Genomic DNA, 19,148 nt, shown 5'->3' on the forward strand with positions numbered 1-19,148 from the left:
AAAAATAGATAAATTGGACTTCTTCAAAATTTAAAACTTTTGAGCTTCAAAAGACACTATCAAGAAAGTGAAAAAACCCACACAATGGAAGAAAATGTTAGCAAATCTTATATCTGATAAGGGATTTGTATCTAGAATATCTAAAGTATTCTTACAACTAAATAATAACACAACCCAATTAAAAATTGGGCAAAGGATGTGAATAGATATTCCTCTAAGGAAGATATACAAATGGCCGATAAGTACATGAAAAAATGCTCAACATCATTAGTCATGGGGAATTACGCTAATCAGCAGGCATAAAGTTTCAGTGAAGCAAGATGGATAAGCTCTAAAGATCTGCTGTATGACATTGCACGTGTAGTGAATGATAATGTATCATACACTTAAAAATTTGTTAAGGTATATCTCATGTTAAGTGTTCTTACCATAGTAAAACAAAATTTGAAAAAAGAAAGAAAGAAAAGAGGTTGGCTGAAGCAGCCTGTGGCAGTAGAGAAGAAGGCAGCGTTGAGATTGAATTGATCAAGGGGGATTTTTTTTTTTCTTGAGGACCAGATACGGACCACAGATAGGGACCAGCCTGGGGGTCACATAAAAGAGGATCTAGCCCAACAGAGCTTCTTGCTAAGATGACGGTTACCTTAATAGAAAATGGCTGGAGGTGAACTCGGATTCAGCATTGTAACGACCAGTCAGAGGAGAAACATTGACCTGGAGGGATCCTGCAGTTAGATAACCCTAGTGAGGGAATTTCTGGGGAGCTCACGAAAAGCACATCATGAGCGAAAGAGTCCTGAACATCATCCAAGCCTAGAGAGAAAAAATGTCAATAGATTTGTTGTGAAAAATGGTTTAATGGGTCTTTTGGTGACACACAGAGAAAACTAAAATATTGTTTTATAAAAGATTAATTGGGATGGTGAGGAGATAAATTGCTCTGTGAAACAATATCAAGAATTGCGTTCATAATGGGCAGAGGCAGAGAATTGTAAGGAAGTGTTCCTAAACTGAAGATGAGAGAAAAACTAGTCTGGTAGCTGGAAAATGGGGGAAGATTGGTAGATATTTGTACCGTCTTTAAGATATGTATCTCATTTACGTATGTATTACATTCTTTATGTGCCTTATCCTTTCTACAGTGCAGAGTCATGTGTATTTTTGCATTGAGCATTTCAGTGGCTTATCACTCTCTACCTCTGTTAATATCCTTTCAGGCCTACTTCCCAAATATGTCTCAGATCAATTCCCTTTACTTTATCCCTTATGGCCACCCCTGTGCTCTAGGCCATCAAATGCCAGACACCTGCAAATACTCTCTGATCTCCTGAAAACACTCTTATTCTCCTCCAAACCACAAAGCAATCTTTAACAAATGTAAATCAATCAGTCTGCAGATTAAAATCCTTCAGCAGCTTCCCACTGTCTTCAAACTTCTTGATGGGGTTTCAAGGCTGTCCACGATTTGGTCTCATCTTGTTTCCTGCCACTCTTTTCTTTGTACTTTTTTACCCAGCAATGCTGGGCTTCTCACAGTTCCATGAGTTTTGCATGATCCTCCTTTGCCTCCATCCCTTTTCTGTTAACATTATCTTTGCATTACTCCCATCCTTCTACATTCAACTTTTAGGCCTTAGCTTAAATGTTAATTTCCTAGGGAGATATTCTAGTAACATTCACTATAGTTTATTATAGTTAGTTTCTGTCTTCTCTGATAAAATAGTAATCCTACATGAGACTAAGGACCCTATATAATTTTTTTTTTTTTTTTTTTTTTTTTGCGGAACGCTGGCCTCTCACTGTTGTGGCCTCTCCCGTTGCCGAGCACAGGCTCCGGACGTGCAGGCTCAGCGGCCATGGCTCACGGACCCAGACGCTCCGCGGCATGTGGGACCTTCCCGGACCGGGGCACGAACCCGTGTCTCCTGCATCGGCAGGCGGATTCTCAACCACTGCGCCACCAGGGAAGCCCTATAATTTGTTTTTTTATCTAAAAGTCTGGCATACATTAGATGTTCAGTAAGTATCTGTTCAATGAATGACAGTAGCACTACACTTTGTAAAGATGCTAATTGAATGAATGAATGACTTTGAGAATGTGGCACTGAATTAAGAAAGGAGAAGACTGTTGCTGATGTAAAAGGATAGTGTTAGCAGAGTGGTAAAGAAGGAATCCAGACTTTAGTGGATTAAGCAGGAAAGGGCAGTGAGGAAATGAAGACACTGAGATTTTAAATCGTTTATGAGGAGTTCATCTAGGAAAGAAAGAATAGCAGCTAAAAGCCTATTGCAGAATCAAACGAGGGATTCCTTTTCAAAGGCAGAATGGAAAGGTATCAGGTAGGATGTTTTTGGTTGCAAGAGACAGAGAAGTCCACTTAAGTGAGATTAAATAATACATGAAATTTATTGACTTATAAGACTGAAGTCCAGAGTAAGGATAACTTTAGGTATGGTTGGATCCAGAGATTCAAGACGTTATCAGGGTTCTGCATTTATATGTCTACCTTTCTTCTATGTTGATTTTATACCCAGGCTGGGTTCCCTGTTGTAACAAGAATGGCTCCAGAAAATCCAGACCTCACATATTCCCCTTTCATATTATCTCCTCTTCATCAATTCCAGAGGAAGAAAGAACACTTTTATATCCGTCAGGATTCTTGTTTGCAAGCGATAGAAACAGGGTTTCCTTTACTTAAGCAAAAAAGGGTATTTATTATAAAGAGATCAGGTGGCTTCCAGAATCAAGCAGAAGGAGAACTGGTCCTATAAAACAAGCAGAAACCAAGAGAGGCCAGGAATTGGGAACCACAGCCAAGGTCAGCACAGGAAAAGTCTGGTTAGGGCACTGTCGGCACTGGACACTACCACAATTGGACACTGCTGCTGCTGAGCACTGCTGCTACCGTCATTGGATACTCTGCCTCTGCCATGCCTGAATTATAAATTGTGTCATCTTTGTGTCATTCAATATTCCAGACCCTGGCTGGAGCATCCGACTGGTCAAGGCTGAGTCATGCCCCAGGACTTAGCCACCACAGGGTGGAAGAGGGAATATTTGGTATCTCTAGGCACTGTAGTGAAAATGATGTTCTGCCTCTCACAGACTCACATAAAGGAAGATTTCCCTCAAGTAAGACGAGGTTTGGGATGTTGAGCAGACCAAAAATGACAAACATCTATTTTTCGGTCTTGGCCCCAATCCAACTATATGTTGTTTATAAGAGACTCACTTAAAATTTAAAGGCATAAAAACATTGAAAGTAAAATGTATGCTAAGTAAATACTCACCAAAAGATAACTGAGGTGCTATATTAATGTCAGACAAAATAGACCTTAAGACCAGAAGCATTATTAGGGATACAGAGGAATAACATTATGATGAAGGGCAAAATTCAGTAGGAAGATGTAACAGTTCTAAATTGTATGCACCTAATAAAATAGTCTCAAGAGAAATAAGAAAACAATAGGACTATAGGGAGAAATTGATAAAAACTGTAGTGGATAATAAACACATTCTTCTCAATCATTGATAGGTCAACTAGACAGAAATCAGTGAAGATACAGAATATTTCATTAATACAATTAACAAGCTTGATTTATAGAACCATGCATTCAACACTGAGCAAACTCATACTTTTCCACATATTGTTTAATCACATTTGAGTTGGCTTTGGGATTTTTTTTGGTAATTTGAAACTAAAAACATCCTAATTCCATGTATTAAATGCTGTTCTGCTTAGAATAGCTAGAATGGTTTCTGTTCTCTGCAAGTAAGCCTTGATGGATATAGATACCAAGCTGAGTTTATCCCAGAAGTAGAAGTGTACTATATATATATGTAAACCATATGAATACCTCAGTTGTTGCAGAAAAAGCATTTGATACATTTCAATACTAATATAAAACACCCATATTAATATTCTTAGCAAAATAGGGGTAGAAGGGAACACCTTTAACCCAATAAAGGTACCAACAACAAAAAATGTATAGCAAACATCCTACTTAATGGTCAAAAGTTGAAAGATTTTCCTTTTAAAATTGGGAACAAGACAAAGATGTTCACTAGCTTCACTTTATTCAACATCATTCTGGACGTTCTAGCCAGTGCAGTAAAATAAGATAAAGAAAGAAAAAAAAAGGGCTTCCCTGGTGGTGCAGTGGTTGAGAGTCCGCCTGCCGATGTGGGGGACACGGGTTCGTGCCCCGGTCCGGGAAGATCCCACATGCCGCAGAGCGGCTGTGCCTGTGAGCCATGGCGTCTGAGCCTGCGCGTCCGGAGCCTGTGTTCCGCGACGGGAGAGGCTGAGGCAGTGAGAGGCCCGCGTACCGCAAAAAAAAAAAAAAAAAAAAAAGAAAGAAAAAAAAGAAAAAACAAAGATTTAAAAGGAAAAAACAAAAATGTTCGTCATTCACAGATGTCATTTCCTTCAGAATAGTCTATAGAAAATATGAGAAATAGGCAATTTAGCAAGGTGTCTGGATGAGATACATAAGTCAACTGCATTTCTAAATGCCAGTAACAAACAATAAGCAGAAGGAAGAAGAGGGAGGAGGAGGAGGGAGGTGGTGGAGCGTGGTGGAGGAGGGGGAGGGGGATGGAGAAGAGAAAGCTCCTGGGTGGCGTGGCGCCCCTGCTCCCCCAGGCGCTGCCCAGCCCCCTGTCAGCCAGGGCTGATCCCCCGCAGATCTTGGCTCTCCTCTCATTTTCGGCCTCACGAATGTTATTTTGTTCTCACACACGCTCAGCCTGCAGAAACCGTTAGATGTTCTCAGGTCGCCACGAGGGAAGCTGAGGGTCCTGGACTTCACCAGAGCTGTGTCTGGAGGACAGCTCTCTCTTCCAGGTCCAGGATGCCCCTCATCTGTGGGTGCTGGGCACAAGCTGGGTACTCTGTGGGTGCTGTGGTTGCTGGACTGATGTTTGAGGTACCATGAGGACCAGGTGGAGCAATGACCAGTTTGCTAGATTCCTAGAAGTGGAACTGGGGACTGTGGGATTACAGGCTCTCCAGGGCCTAGGCTGGCTATCCCCATCCCGTGTCTGGCTGACCATGCCCACCCTCAAGATTCCTTGATTGCGAAATGAGAAACTCAGGGGCCCTCAACCCTAGTCTCCTTTAGCCTCCACTGGCCAGATGACAAACACTTTACCAGGATAAGGAAACCTGCGTGGGTCCCAACAATCAAAGCTACATCTGTGACGCAGGACACTGCTGTGGACAGTCTCAGTGCTGCAGCTACTACTCTGAATTCTGGTGGTTCTGGCCCTTGTGGACCATCATCATCCTCCTGAGCTGCTGCTGCGTGTGCCACCACCGCCGAGCCAAGCACCGCCGTCAGGTCCGACAGCGGCAACATGAAATCCACCTGATCGCCTACCGGGAAGCCCACAATTACTCAGCGCTGCCATTTTATTTCAGGTTTTTGCCAAACTATTTACTACCTCCTTATGAGGAAGTGGTGAACCGACTCCGACTCCTGCCCCACCATACAGTGCCTTCCAGCTCCAGCAGCAGCTGCCTGCACAGTGTGGCCCTACAGGCGGCAGCCCCCGGGGCGCCGACCCCACCAGGGGCTCCCAGGGGGCTCAGAGCAGCCCTTCGCCCGGGCCCAGCAGAAGCAGCACGCGACCCCCGAGCATCACTGACCCTGAGTCCTCCAACATGCCAGCAGACCCAGCAGTCGAGCCAGAAGGAGAAGTTTTGTGTGCAGGCTTGGCTGGGGGCTATCTCTGGAACTTCTACGGGTGAGCAGAAGGCCCTGCACTGTGGCAGTGGATAGAGGTGCAGCTTACCGCATCTCTCCCCTTTTCATCTGTGCGCACAGGTGATCAGTACCTCCCCCATCCCAAACACACGTCTGCCGGCCTTCACGTCTCACTGTTCTCTATGAACAAATGAGGAGGCTGTGGGACCTGAGAAAGGGGAGTCCCGCAGCCTGACTCTCACACAGTATTTTCTCTTGATTCTGAGTAAGTTGTTTTGTTTATTTGTTTGTTTTTTCAAACTGACCATTTGGAAAAAATGCCTTGGTTATCTGTGGTTTTCATGTCCTTTCCCTGCTCCGCCCCGCCTTGAGTGGGGTAACTAATTTTGTAGCCTATGTAAAGTGTCTAAGTGGCCCAGGTAGGAGGGTGAAGGCAGCCATCCTGAAGGACCACAGGATCCTTATTACTGTAGTTTGGCTTCAAAAACCAGTTGAGTTTTGATAGGAATAATCTGAATGGAGAAAGCAAACTGCTGAAACTAACATTCCCTGTCCAGCCCTGTTCATATGAAGAGTTTGGTTCTTCCCCCACTCTTGAACGATGACATTCAGACTAGGCATTGATGTTATGGTAAGAAAGGAAGGTGTATATATGTATATATATGAATACACACGTATATATGTGTATGTGTGTATATATGTGTATACACACACACACACACACACACACACACAAAATAGACAAATCCAAGGCTGTGAGGTGAACGAGTGTCTGAGTTTGGAGTCCACAAAACCAAAATCCATGTTGAACAAAGTGCAGTCCGTATACAGTGACTTTTTGGATAACCTGTGTGTGTCTGTTGTGTGTGAGCCCCCAGCCCTGTTTTCCTGTGACTACACTTTGAACGGCAGCCTCTCTGCTCACGTTACCCATGCGTTTGGAGCAGGCGCAGCCCTCTCAAGGTAATTTGTTTTACGCATTTACTGTTTACTGAGCAAATGTCTGACTGTGCGCTTGGGTGTACCCAGCAGCGCTGTCGGCGGCAGTCCCCACGTTTGCCAGAGATCCTGTGCTCCAAGTAGAGGTTTTACTTTACCCATCACTGCAATTTGCACATTGCTCCGTGGACACTCAGAGGCCTGTGTTCTGCTCCCTGTAAATGGAAACGTGCTCTGAGCCTGTTTGCCTCCCTCAGCTGCTCCTGACCCTCGGCCTCAGCCCCCGGGGGTATCCACAACCGCTTGGGACAGAAGGCCAGGGTGGAACCTCCGACAGAAGCTGGACTGGATCTTCAGTGTCCAGCTTGGACTGGCTGTGGCCCGGACGTCAGCCCTGCCCAGAATTGCCAGGAGGGTTTGGCGGCCACCACAGTGCCATAGGGCTTACCTCCCTCTGCTGAGGTCCAGCGCGTGGCTGATGTGTGGTGAAAGTGGGCAGAAATGTGCCACAGCCCTCAGATGCCTTTCCTGCCACCTTTTGGTTTTTGGTTTTTGTTTTTGTCTCAAACAACTCACTGAAGTGTCTCAAAGGAGGTCAAGTTTTACCAAAATGAACCCTGCTTGAGTTAACTGGTCGAAGGGATGGATTCTGGCCCTCTCAGGATTCTTTCTCCAGTCAGAGTGGGGAACTGGTCCACGTGTTTACTGCTGGGTTCACTGCAGCATCCAACCCAAAAGGCATGAAAAGAAGAAAACGCAACGGGTGGAGCTGGGCTCGAGTCCAGCGTCACAGTCTGGCCCCTGCTACATGAGGCTGCCCTGCATGACGAAAGATGGAAGTAGGGAGCTGAAGGACTTGGGAGGGGGCCAGGGAGATGTGAGGGAGTCTTGTGTTCCAGGTGAACGAGAAGAAAGGGGTTGGTCGAGGGTTTGGTGCTACAGTCGGAAGATTTGCAAATGCTAACACATTCCCCTGTGAGGCACATCACCTTTTGTCAGTTATTGTGAATATGTGTATTTTAAGCAATAAGATTCAGTTGGTCAGACTTTTCTGGGCAGTCTCGGTGGTGCATTTCCTGTGCTGTGATTGTTCTGAAGACGGAGTGGCTCTAACCACTGTGAGAAGCCCAAATAAAATCGATCCCCGAAAAACAAAACAAAACAAAACAATAAGCAAATGTAATTTAAAAAAGACACCACTGGGAATTCCCTGGCGGTCCAGTGGTTAGGATTGAGCACTTTCACTGCCGTGGCCCAGGTTCAATCCCTGGTTGAGGAACTAAGATCTTGCAAGCCATGTGCCGTGGTCAAAAAAAACCAAAACCAAAACAACTCATTATTTACAATAGCATAAGAATATATAAGGTATTTAAAAATAAATCTAAGAAAAGTTGAGCAGGACCTGTTTGGAAGAAATTATCAAACTTTACTGAAAGTCATTAAAAACACCTAAGTAAATAGAGAGATATGCCATATTTATGGATTCAACATGGTAGAGCTTTAATTCCAACTCTCCCCAAACTAACCTTTAGAGGCAGTGTAACTCCACCAAAATCCCATCAGGGTTTTTAGAGAAAACTGACAAACTGATTTTCTTAATTGTATATGGGACCTCACAGGCCCAAGAATTAAAAAGACATTCTAAAGAAAAAGAATAGGGTGGGGAGATTTCCCATATCAGTTATTAAGGTTTATTACAGAGCTATAGTATTTTTGACATGGGGTATATGTACATGTGTAGATAATAGACTATTTGAGCAGACTAGAAAGCCCAGAAACAAATTGCACATTTAGGGAAACTTGAGTTATAACAGAATGGGCATTTTTGACTGCAGAAAAAGAATGGACTATTTAATAAGTGATACTGGAAAATAGGATATCCATTTAAAAAAACACATCTATGGTCAAGAGCAAACTTTAAAACGTTTAGAAGAAAATACAGAATGTTTTTTTGACCTCAGAATAGGAAAAGATCTCTTAAACCAGACACAAATGGTACAACATATATTTTAAAAGATGGATAAGTTTAACTTCAGAGTTAAGAACTCCTGATCACCACAGACATGATAAAGTAAGTAAAAATACAAGTCACAAACTTGGAGAAACATATTTCTAAAAAAGGATTAGTATCCAAAGTTAGAAAAATAACTCCTCCAACTGAATAAGTAAAGGACAAATAATAGGAAAATTAGCAAAAGACATGAACTGGCATTAAAAAAAAAGAAACATGAAAGGTACAAAAATATATGAAAAGGTGTTCAAGTTCACTAGTAATCATTGAAATACAGATGTTAATTTTTTATCAACTAGATTGGTAGACATTAAGAAGTCTGATAATACAAAGTGTTGGCAAGGATGCAACTCATCCAAAGTTCTTATACACTGCTGATCAGTGGTATCGAAGTACAAATTGATAAAAATCCCCTGTAGAAAACCATCTAGCATTACCTCTTAAAGTTGAATATACATATTCTCCACAAACCAACAATTCCACTCCCGTATATATACCAGGAGAAATATAAAAGAATGCTATTGTGGCATTGTACATACAAGCAAAAACCAAACAACTCAAATGACCACAGCCTGGAGAATTATCACAAAAATTATGGCATAGTCACAATTGAATATTATAAAGCAGTGAAAAGAATGAATGAATGAACTAGAGTTGCATCCAATAATATGGGTGACTCTTAGAAACATATTAGTGAGTGAAAGAAGCAAATTACAGAAGATTGCATACATTATTATATTATTTTTATAAATCTCAAAATAAAACACTATTTACAATAACAATGCACTATTTAGGGATGCATACCTATGTGATAAATCTATTTTTGAAAAAGCAAAGGAGGGAATTCCCTGGCAGTCCAGTGGTTGAGACTTGGCACTTTCACTGCTGTGGTCTGGGTGCGCAGCCAAAAAAACCAAAAAGCAAAGGAGTGATATAGAAAATTCAGGATAATGATCACTTCTGGGAAGGAGGCAGGAAGATGATTTAAAGGAAAAACACACAGGTAGATGCACTGAAATGGTAATGCTATATGTTTTAAACTGGGTAATGGATTCATAATAGTTCATTTATTACTATGTTTCATAACTAATATGTTACATATCTTCTTTTGAATGTATCAAGGGACTTCCCTGGTGGCCCAGTGGGTAAAAACTCCGCACTCCCAACGGAAGGGTCATGGGTTTGATTCCTGGTCGGGGAACTAGATCCTGCATGCTGCAACTAAGAAGCCCACATGCCACAACTAAGGAGCCTGCATGCCACAATGAAGATCTTGTGTGCAGCAACTAAGACCCAGCGCAGCCAAAATAAATAAATAAATATTTTAAAAAGTATTAGACTTGATGAAGGCAGGGAAAAGAACAATTTTCCTGCACTGCAAGTATATTATCAGAAATCCAAAGTTCTTTGGCATACAGAACTCATTGGCTCCAGAGATCACTATGTGTTCGTGGGGGTGTCCTCTGAAGAGCCGAAGAGGGAACAGCTTAGAGAAAGCTCATTGGAAACTCTTGCTTGTCCATGCAATTCTTGGTTTCAGAGGGGCAAAGGGCTTTCCTTCCAGATAAGTCAACCCCCAATGAGAACAATTCAATGGCAGTCATGAAATATAACATGGTAGTGGAGAGCATGAATTCTGTAGTCAGTCCCTCTGGATTTGGATCCTGGCTCTAATAAAGTTTGGTGATCCTGAGCAAGTTACTTAACTTTTTAGAGCCTTGGTTTCCTCATCTGTAAAATGGGGATAATAATACAATAATCCTATGACGCACATGTTGAAATTAAATAAATAAGTGTATGTAGAACACAGCACAGTGCCTGGCACTTAACAACTGCTATATAAGTGTTTGCTAGTATTATCCTCCCTGGGTTTACTATGTTCCTCATTTCTTGCACCTTTTCTCTTGCTATGGAGTGTCTGGAAGTCAATGCTGTTTTACTTTTTCATTCAAGTGGAGTTCTAGAGCAAACTCTTCCCATATCACAGTTGTGCAGTATTGATAGTGTGTAACAGCAGCAGAGAGGGGAGACTAAGAAGTTCCACAGTTCAAAGTACTGACAACTACTCTGGGTTACATACAGTTCATTTGGTGCTAGAAATGTAACAGATATTCAATGTATGATACGACTTGAAGAAAGGATTCCAGTTTAAGCTTAGCCTGTGTGTGTCCCAGAATTTAAGTGTCAAAACAAGTCTTGGGACTTCCCTGGTGGTGCAGTGGATAAGAATCCACCTGCCAATGCAGGGAGTGCGGCTTTGAGCCCTGTTCTGGGAAGATCCCACATGCTGCGGAGCAAATAAGCCTGTGCACAACAACTACTGAGCCTGCGCTCTACAGCCCGCGAGCCACAACTACTGAGCCCACATGCCACAGCTACTGAAGCCCATGCACCTAGAGCCCGTGATCCGTAACAAGAGAAGCCACCACAAGGAGAAGCCCGCGCGTGGCAACGAAGAGTAGCCCCTGCTCGCCACAAACTAGAGAAAGCCCGTGCGCAGCAACGAAAACCCAACATAGCCAAAAATAAATAAAATTAAATCTTTAAAACAAACAAAAAAAACAAGTCTTTATGATGGTTGGGAATTGGTCTTCCAGACATTTGGTTTATTTCTAATTAGAAATTTCCCTGGTGAAAAATTCATCCTAAGGGAAGAGATAGTCTAGGTTGTGGGTTTAGCTAGAGTCAGAGCAGAGGTAATATTCTGACAATACAGTCTCTATGAGGTAAAGTGTTTTTTGACCCACCTCTTCTGAGTTCACTCAAACCTCAGTCCTAGGGTATGGGAAATTCTCCTTTATCGTTGCTCTTTATTTTACCTACAGACTTGTGTGGTTTGGGAACTAGAGATTACAAACAGATCCGTCTCTATTACTATATGAACTCTATCAACTTTCAATTTACTTTCAATGCACCACTTACCATTTAATAAGTAAAGCACAAAAACTAGGTTCTGTGGGCATAAAAAGATATATAACAAGGCCTGATTTCTGTCTTTAGGAAACTTACAGTCTGGTATGGGAGATGACATATCCATACAACTGTGACACCAGTATTAAAATGATAAATGCCAGAACAGAAGGTAGTGGGCCTCTGTGAAATTGTCTGGCCCACACTTCCCCTCCTGTCCATCCATATGGCTATTGTGAGAGCTGCCGTGTTCTGACATGGCTCCACCATGCTGGCTGCCACAGTTCAACAGTCTGGGGTAGACATCCAAGCTGGGCCAAAGCTCTTCTCTTGAATTTTTGTAACTGGAATGGGAAATGCATCCTGGCACTTACTAGGTATTCAATATGTACTTGCTGATAATTGAGTTGTAGTGAGAAAAGCAATTTCATTGCAGTTTTAATACCATGCCTGTGTCTTTATCCATTTGTATATACCTCAGATGTCACTTTCTAGATATATTTCTTTAATATCTCATTACATTTGCAGGCATGTACCTTCTCTTTATTCATCATTACAGTCCCTCAAAAAGGTCATATTATTTTACCCTGGTACTTACGTATCTCACTAGACCCTTTACAGTCTGGATAGTTCATTAATTTCCCAACTTCTCTCCATTATTGCATTTCAAGAGACTTGTGTTTCTATCATTTATTCTCCTTACTACAGATTTCTAGCTATGATTTTATATACTATGTAAACCATCTCCATTTTATAAAGTTAAAGAGAAAAATAAATAAAAATATATACCTCCTGAATGAAAATAAATAATTCCAAAGCAATCGCTGATAAAAGTGTGAAAGGAACCCAAAGGGAAGAATCAGGAATGTTTCACTGAAGAGGCAAATACCTGAATTGAATTGAGGCCTGAGAATGAGTAGGAGTTTACCAAGCTGATAAACGTGGGAAAGGGGAGAAGCAGGAGAGAAGATAGTTCAAGTACAAACATGAAAGTTTAAGGGAGGACAGCATAGTATGTTTGAGAAACAGTAAGTGTTCAGTAAGTATTTGAGATGTATTCTCCCACCGAATGGGCAGAAGCAGTAACCTAGGGGCCTTATATGTCACTTTAAAGACTCTGGACTCAACTTTGCAATCAGTGGGAAGCCATTAAAAGCTTTTAAGCATGGAAATTATACCATTAGATGGTGGTTTTAGAAATATTAGACTGACAGGAATATGGAGGGTGCACGAGACAACAATTAACCTGAAATTCTTCCATTAATATGAGCTTCTAGAGGGCAAAAATCTCAAAGTTTTTCTTTTTTTTCTTTTTGTGACTTCTCGCAACATAGATTAACACAGTGCCCACACCTAGTAGGAAATGTTTGTTGATGTAGAGACTCCAGTGTCAGAAGGAACACTCTGCTCCTCTTGGGTGATGAGAATGGACAGGATGACCCTTGTCTGATTAACAAACTCAGCTGGGGTAGGATTAGTCATAGAAGTCTTTCTACAGTTGATGGTCAAGCTCAATCTGGAGGACGGAAAGTACACTCCAAATGAAGGAACAGTGATAGAGACAAGGAAGCATGGGAACTTTTGGGGAAATACTGCTTAATTCAGTATGTTGGAGCTGACAATACATGAAAATGAAAGGTATAAAATCACAGAATCTCAGAGTTGGAAGGAACCTTTAAAAGTAATCTTGTCGCATCAGCCTTCTAATCATTCCTGCAAAGCCCCTGGGGGTAGGGTGAATTTAAAGGTACTGGTGTGGCATATGCTCAGGTGGCAAAAACATGGGACTGAAGTTTAGGCGTAAAGAAGAGCGAGATCTTTAGAGCTGATAGTCACCCAAGGACAGGATAGTTGAATCACAGGAGTAGATGAGATGGTCAAAGGAGAATTAGAAACAAGTGAATGTCTGCATTTATGGTGGAGGAAAGAGGTCAAGGAACCACAGATGGAATAGTTACAAGTAGGAAAACTAGAAGAGATGGGAGAATTTCAGGGAGGGGGCAGTTTGCAAACAGCCTTGTATGCTAGAGAGGCACGGACAACCTTCAATGTCTGGAAATTTGAAAACGTCAAGTTATCTTTGATTCTCCTTCTCCTCTAATTACATCTGAATTCCTGAACTTTGAATCAAAGGTCTCTAGTTTACTCATTCAAACTTCTCACTCATAGCTGCCAAATTTCAACAAACTAATTTTGCCCCTGTTAGGCTATCTTTCCTCTCTCTCCCTTAAAAAGTAAAACACATTCTTATTGAGAAGAGAAAAGAAAAAGGATGATGTTGTTTTGGTTTCAAGTATGACATGTATGTTCTTGGCTTTTATTTTCAAATGTATGGATCTGATCCAGGTTTTATAGGGTCTGAAGTTTATACAAGTTGGAGGTCTCTCTTTAAGAAAAAAAAAGATTTTTAATACAAAATTAGGTTTAAAGTTTTTAGAATGGGAAAAGATCACAATAAATTATTGGAGACTTGGATATTCAGTTTCCATTCTTCTGAAAACTCTTAGATAAAATAGCTTTTCTTGACAGATACAAATGACAGATAAAGTGGTAAATTCAAGATCTGTTTTCCAAAGAGAAGAACTGCCCTAGAATTTTTTAAAGTAGCACTTAAGTTCCTGTTTTGTTTGGGTTGAATAGCAGCACTGCTCGGGACTAGCATAGGGAAAAAGAGGTAGGGCCTGAATCTATCGGTTTATGTAAAATTTGGTCTTGCTAAAATAAGAAACAGAATAACCGTACTTACTTACAAATCTATAGCAATGTCAGTCCCTCTTTCACTTAACACTTTCCAGAAAGATCAATCACCTTCTCCTTTCCTTGTGTTCTCTTCCCAAGTCACTTAATTTTTCCCATCTGTAGTGCCCTATATTTCTTTTCTGTTTTTAAACATTTTTATTGGAGTATAATTGCTTTACAATGGTGTGTTAGTTTCTGCTTTATAACAAAGTGAATCAGTTATACATATACATATGTTCCCATATCTCTTCCCTCTTGCTATATTTCTTATAAAAAAAACCCCAAAAACCAAAAATCCCAAAACTTAAAAAGACCCAGATTCTTTCGTGGCCATAAGTTTAGTCTGAAGGGAGAGGTGATGGTGAAGAACTACAATAATGAAGATTTCTTAACGATAATCCCTAAAATCAAAGACTTCCTCTAGCTAATAGGACTAACAGAAGTTCCACCTAATTTGCCTCAAACACGACTGTGCCCAAGATATCCCCTCTCAAATGAAAATTTCGCTTTTCAAAAACTCTCTAAGGAAAAAAAGCTCTTTACTTCCCTCAGTCATATCCCTAGTATTCCCCAAGCTTGTAGAAAGGTGTTATTAAATTCAGAAGAATTGTTGGAATTAGTCCCATAAAAACTTTACCAGGAAGGTAATACAGGTAGTTATTTACCTTTTGAGAGAGTGATATCCAAGGCTGGCTGTTGGTAGGGCAGTCTCCTCCTACTCAAGCACATCTCTTGGCAGCCTCTCCTCTTTTCATCAACCCCTTCTTACAAAAGGAGAGTGGTTGGTGGCTCTCTCCCTTCCCCACTCCCACACTGAACTCAGAAGCGTCATGAATAGTTCAACTAAAACAGGATCAAGTTTCAGACACTCCCATAGTGGGTGAGAAAATGATCCCACTAGATTAAATTGGAGCCTAGATCAGTAGAAGTATATTTCCACAACTCTAGTAGGGCTGGGGCAGCCAAGGTTAATGGCTCAAGTAATACCTTTTAAGTAGGATCACATGGGTGGTAGAAGTTGGGTCAGTAGCCAGCTTTTTTGATCTCTGCGATGATTCTCTGCACTAGTAGCATCACCTGAGAAATTGTTAGAAATGTGAATTATTGAACCCCTATTCCAGCTTTAATGAATCAGGAACTTTGGAGGTGTCGGCACCTGTGTTTTAACCAGCCCTTCTGGTTACCTGCAATGCTCAAGTTTGAGAATTACTTGCCAACAAGATCAGTGAAGCTCTAAAATCTCCCCTTTTCCTCAAAAAGAATTTACTTAGGACATTTGGATCAGAAAAGTCAAAACTATTTCACTTAGCATTAGTTATTATACATGTACATACACTTCAAATGCAAAATTTACTGCTATTTCCTCTTAGGTTTTATTTGGTTCATTTAAAAAACTTCCATAGGATGTGTGTGTGTGTGTGTGTGTGTGTGTGTGTGTGTGTGTGTGTGTGTGAGAGGGAGAGTGTGTGTATGCTTATAAGTATACAGAATATTTCTGGAGGGACGCACTCCAGGGCTTCAAGGTGAGAATTGGGTGGCTTATATTGTACCATGGGCATATTATCTAGTCAAAATTAATTTGTTTCAATTAGACAAAATTTTAAACTATCATCACACCTTAAAAAAGTAACTATCCCGAAAGATGTGCTATATTTAATAAATATTTACTGAATGCCTACTGTGTGTCAGTCACTGTGCTGGATCCTGAGGACAGAATGGAGAATGAAGTGTAGTCCCAGCCCTCAAATTTTTATTTTCCCAGAACACTAATTATAGCAATTAAAAAATATTTTCAGTTTCCAAATTTCTTTTGAACTTGCCCGTACCATTTCAAATTGTGTGAAGGAACTGAGGGAAGGTAAGCGTATTATCTCTTTCTTTCCAGGAAAAACTAAAACCTGAAACAAAACCACTCACTATAATAGGTACCATCTATTTAGTGATGCACCTTAAAACAAAATTGTTATATCTTTCTGTTTTGCATAATTATAAGTGTAATGTAAAGTCATAGTACATTCAAACATTACAGACATACACACCAAAAGGTAGAAATCTCCTATTAATCCCACTCTCTAGAGATATACTGTTAACAGTTTGGTGGATTTCTCCAGCTTCAATTTCTATATTTACCATAATTTATTATTATTTACAAAATAATACTTATTTTATGCTTTTTCATTTAACAGTATATCTTGGACATCTTTCCATTTTAATACATATAAATCCATTTCATTCTTTTTAATGGCTGCTGAGCACGCAGGTACTCCATTACATAGATATCCCATGGTCCATTTTCTCTATAAATAGGCATTTGGGCTGTCTCAAAAAATCTTTTTAAATTAATTAATTTATTTGTTTTTGGCTGCATTGGGTCTTCGTTGCTGCGCACAGACTTTCTCTAGTTGTGGTGAGCGGGGGCTACTCTTCGTTGCAGTGTGTGGGCTTCTCATTGCGGTGGCTTCTCTTGTTGCGGAGCACGGGCTCTAGGCGCGTGGGCTTCAGTACTTGTGGAACGTAGGCTTCAGTACTTGTGGCTCACAGGCTCTAGAGCTCAGGCTCAGTAATTGTGGTGCGCAGGCTTAGTTGCTCCGTGGCATCTTGCTCTGTGGGATCTTCCCAGACCAGGGCTCGAACCCGTGTCCCTTGAATTGGCAGGCGGATTCTTAACTGCTGTGTCACCAGGGAAGTCCCTTGAATTTCTTATTATTATACCAACATTGCAATGGATATCCTGTACATATATCTCTGGGTACTTGTGGAAATATTTTGTGGGATGCATTCTTCAAAATATTAGAAATATAAATGCTGAGTTACAGGTTATGAACATCCAGAATTTTAATAGGTATTGCCAAATTACACACTAAAATGGTTATAGCAATTTGTGCTTCATTCTTGTTTTTTTAACGGTGTCACCAATATAGATTACTTTCAATCTCTGAAATACTTGTCCATCCAACAGGCAAAAAATAATATCTTAGTTTCTTAGAAACTTGCATTTCCCTAAATACTATGGTATTTGAAGCTCTATTGTTTGAACATCTTTTGTAGATTTCCTGTAACCTATCCTTTCCCTTCTTTTAACTGGGCTATTCATCTTTCACTTACTGATTTGAAGAATATATGAATTCTTATATATTCTTATATATATACATATACATATATATTAAAATATATTTTTACTTATAACTTTTTTTGATTTGTGCTTTTCCTAGTTCCTATCCTCTACCACTCCCAATCCCTCATATTTTGTGTGTGTGTTATAAATTTATTTATTTATTTGTTTTTGGGTCTTCGTTGCTGCGCACGGGCTTTCTCTAGTTGCGGTGATCGCTTTGTTGCAGTGCTCAGGCTTCTCATTGCAGTGGCTTCTCTTGTTGCGGAGCGCAGCTCTAGGCGCACAGGCTTCAGTAGTTGTGGCTCGTGGGCTCAGTAGTTGTGGCACACGGGCTTAGCTGCTCCGCAGCATGTGGGATCTTCCCGGACCAGGGCTCGAACCCATGTCCCCTGCATTGGCAGGCGGATTCTTAACCACTGCGCCACCAGGGAAGTCCCAATCTCTAATTTTTGAATCTGCTCTTTATCAACATCAGCTTCCAGAATTCAACCTCTTTTCTCAGCCCAATAACCTCTTTCTGGCTTCTCTTGTTTCCCTGAGCAGTCTCACCCCCTTCCAGACACTTGTAAACTATACTTCTTCTGCAGCTCTAGAATCTTCCATTCTCAAGATACTGATCTAATTTGTCAGTCATTTCTCCAATTCTGGGTAAATTGCTCTGTTTCCTTTCTTTCCTCAGGCTTCTGAGTATTGGCAGAGAAAGTAATTACAATGCTCCATAGTTTCACGAAAATTTATGCCTTCTCACTTTGGGCTCTCAGAGCATTTGACAATCTTTGTATTATACTTTTTTTTTTTTTACATCTTTATTAGAGTATAATTGCTTTACAATGGTGTGTTAGTTTCTGCTCTATAACAAAGTGAATCAGTTATACATATACATATGTTCCCATATCTCTTCCCTCTTGCGTCCCCCTCCCTCCCACCCTCCCTATCCCACCCCTCCAGGCGATCACAAAGCACCGAGCTAATCTCCCTGTGCTATGCGGCTGCTTCCCACTAGCTATCTACCTTAAGTATTCATACTTTTTTATCCATACACTTCCTAACCAATTGCCTACAGCTGTACAGCTACAACCAACACCATTTCTACCTCTTATTCTCAGTGGAAGTTTCAGCTATTATTTCTCTTTGAACATTGAAGCCATTGCACATGTGTTGTCAATTTCTCTTTCTTCTAGTTCAAAATGTTTATACATTTTCAGTAAAAGGGTGCCTTGGTTTTTCCGAGACTAACACTTCCGCACGCAGCCCAACCTATCTCCTGGTCCCTACTAAGATCAGTCTTACTTGTTTTCTTGAGCATATATTTTTTATTGCATTTTTAAATTGTATTTTTCATTTGCCCCTTTCCACAAGCTCAGTCTGTAGACATATTTTTATATCTCTACCCCTACCCTATGCCTCACCCCAAACTAATGTTTGATTATATTCTCTTAATTGCCATATTTCTTGAGAAAATGGTGTATGCTAACAACCTGCCTGTATTTACCCACTTTCTATTCACGTCTCACTCATCTGAACTATGGGTTTCATTCCTTCTACCTCCCTTAGGTTTGTTCATCCTCATCTCTGAACATATGATGCTGTTTCTCAAACTCTTTTATCTGGAAATTCCTTTGGCTTCCATTGCCCTGTTCTTTCCAGGTTGCCTCTTCCTTCTTCTATAACCTGAAACAGGCATTTCTTTTTTTTTTAATTGAAGTACAGTTGATTTACAATGTT

General features: G+C 40.8%; 1 pseudogene; it reads left to right on the forward strand.

The window, feature by feature from the left end:
• Nucleotides 1-5,151: 5,151 nt before the first annotated feature.
• On the forward strand, nt 5,152-6,029 carry LOC117313398 (WW domain binding protein 1-like pseudogene; annotated as a pseudogene).
• Nucleotides 6,030-19,148: the final 13,119 nt, after the last annotated feature.

This window comes from Tursiops truncatus, chromosome 1 (assembly GCF_011762595.2).
Source record: "Tursiops truncatus isolate mTurTru1 chromosome 1, mTurTru1.mat.Y, whole genome shotgun sequence".
In the NCBI taxonomy this organism is placed as follows: Eukaryota; Metazoa; Chordata; class Mammalia; order Artiodactyla; family Delphinidae; genus Tursiops; species Tursiops truncatus.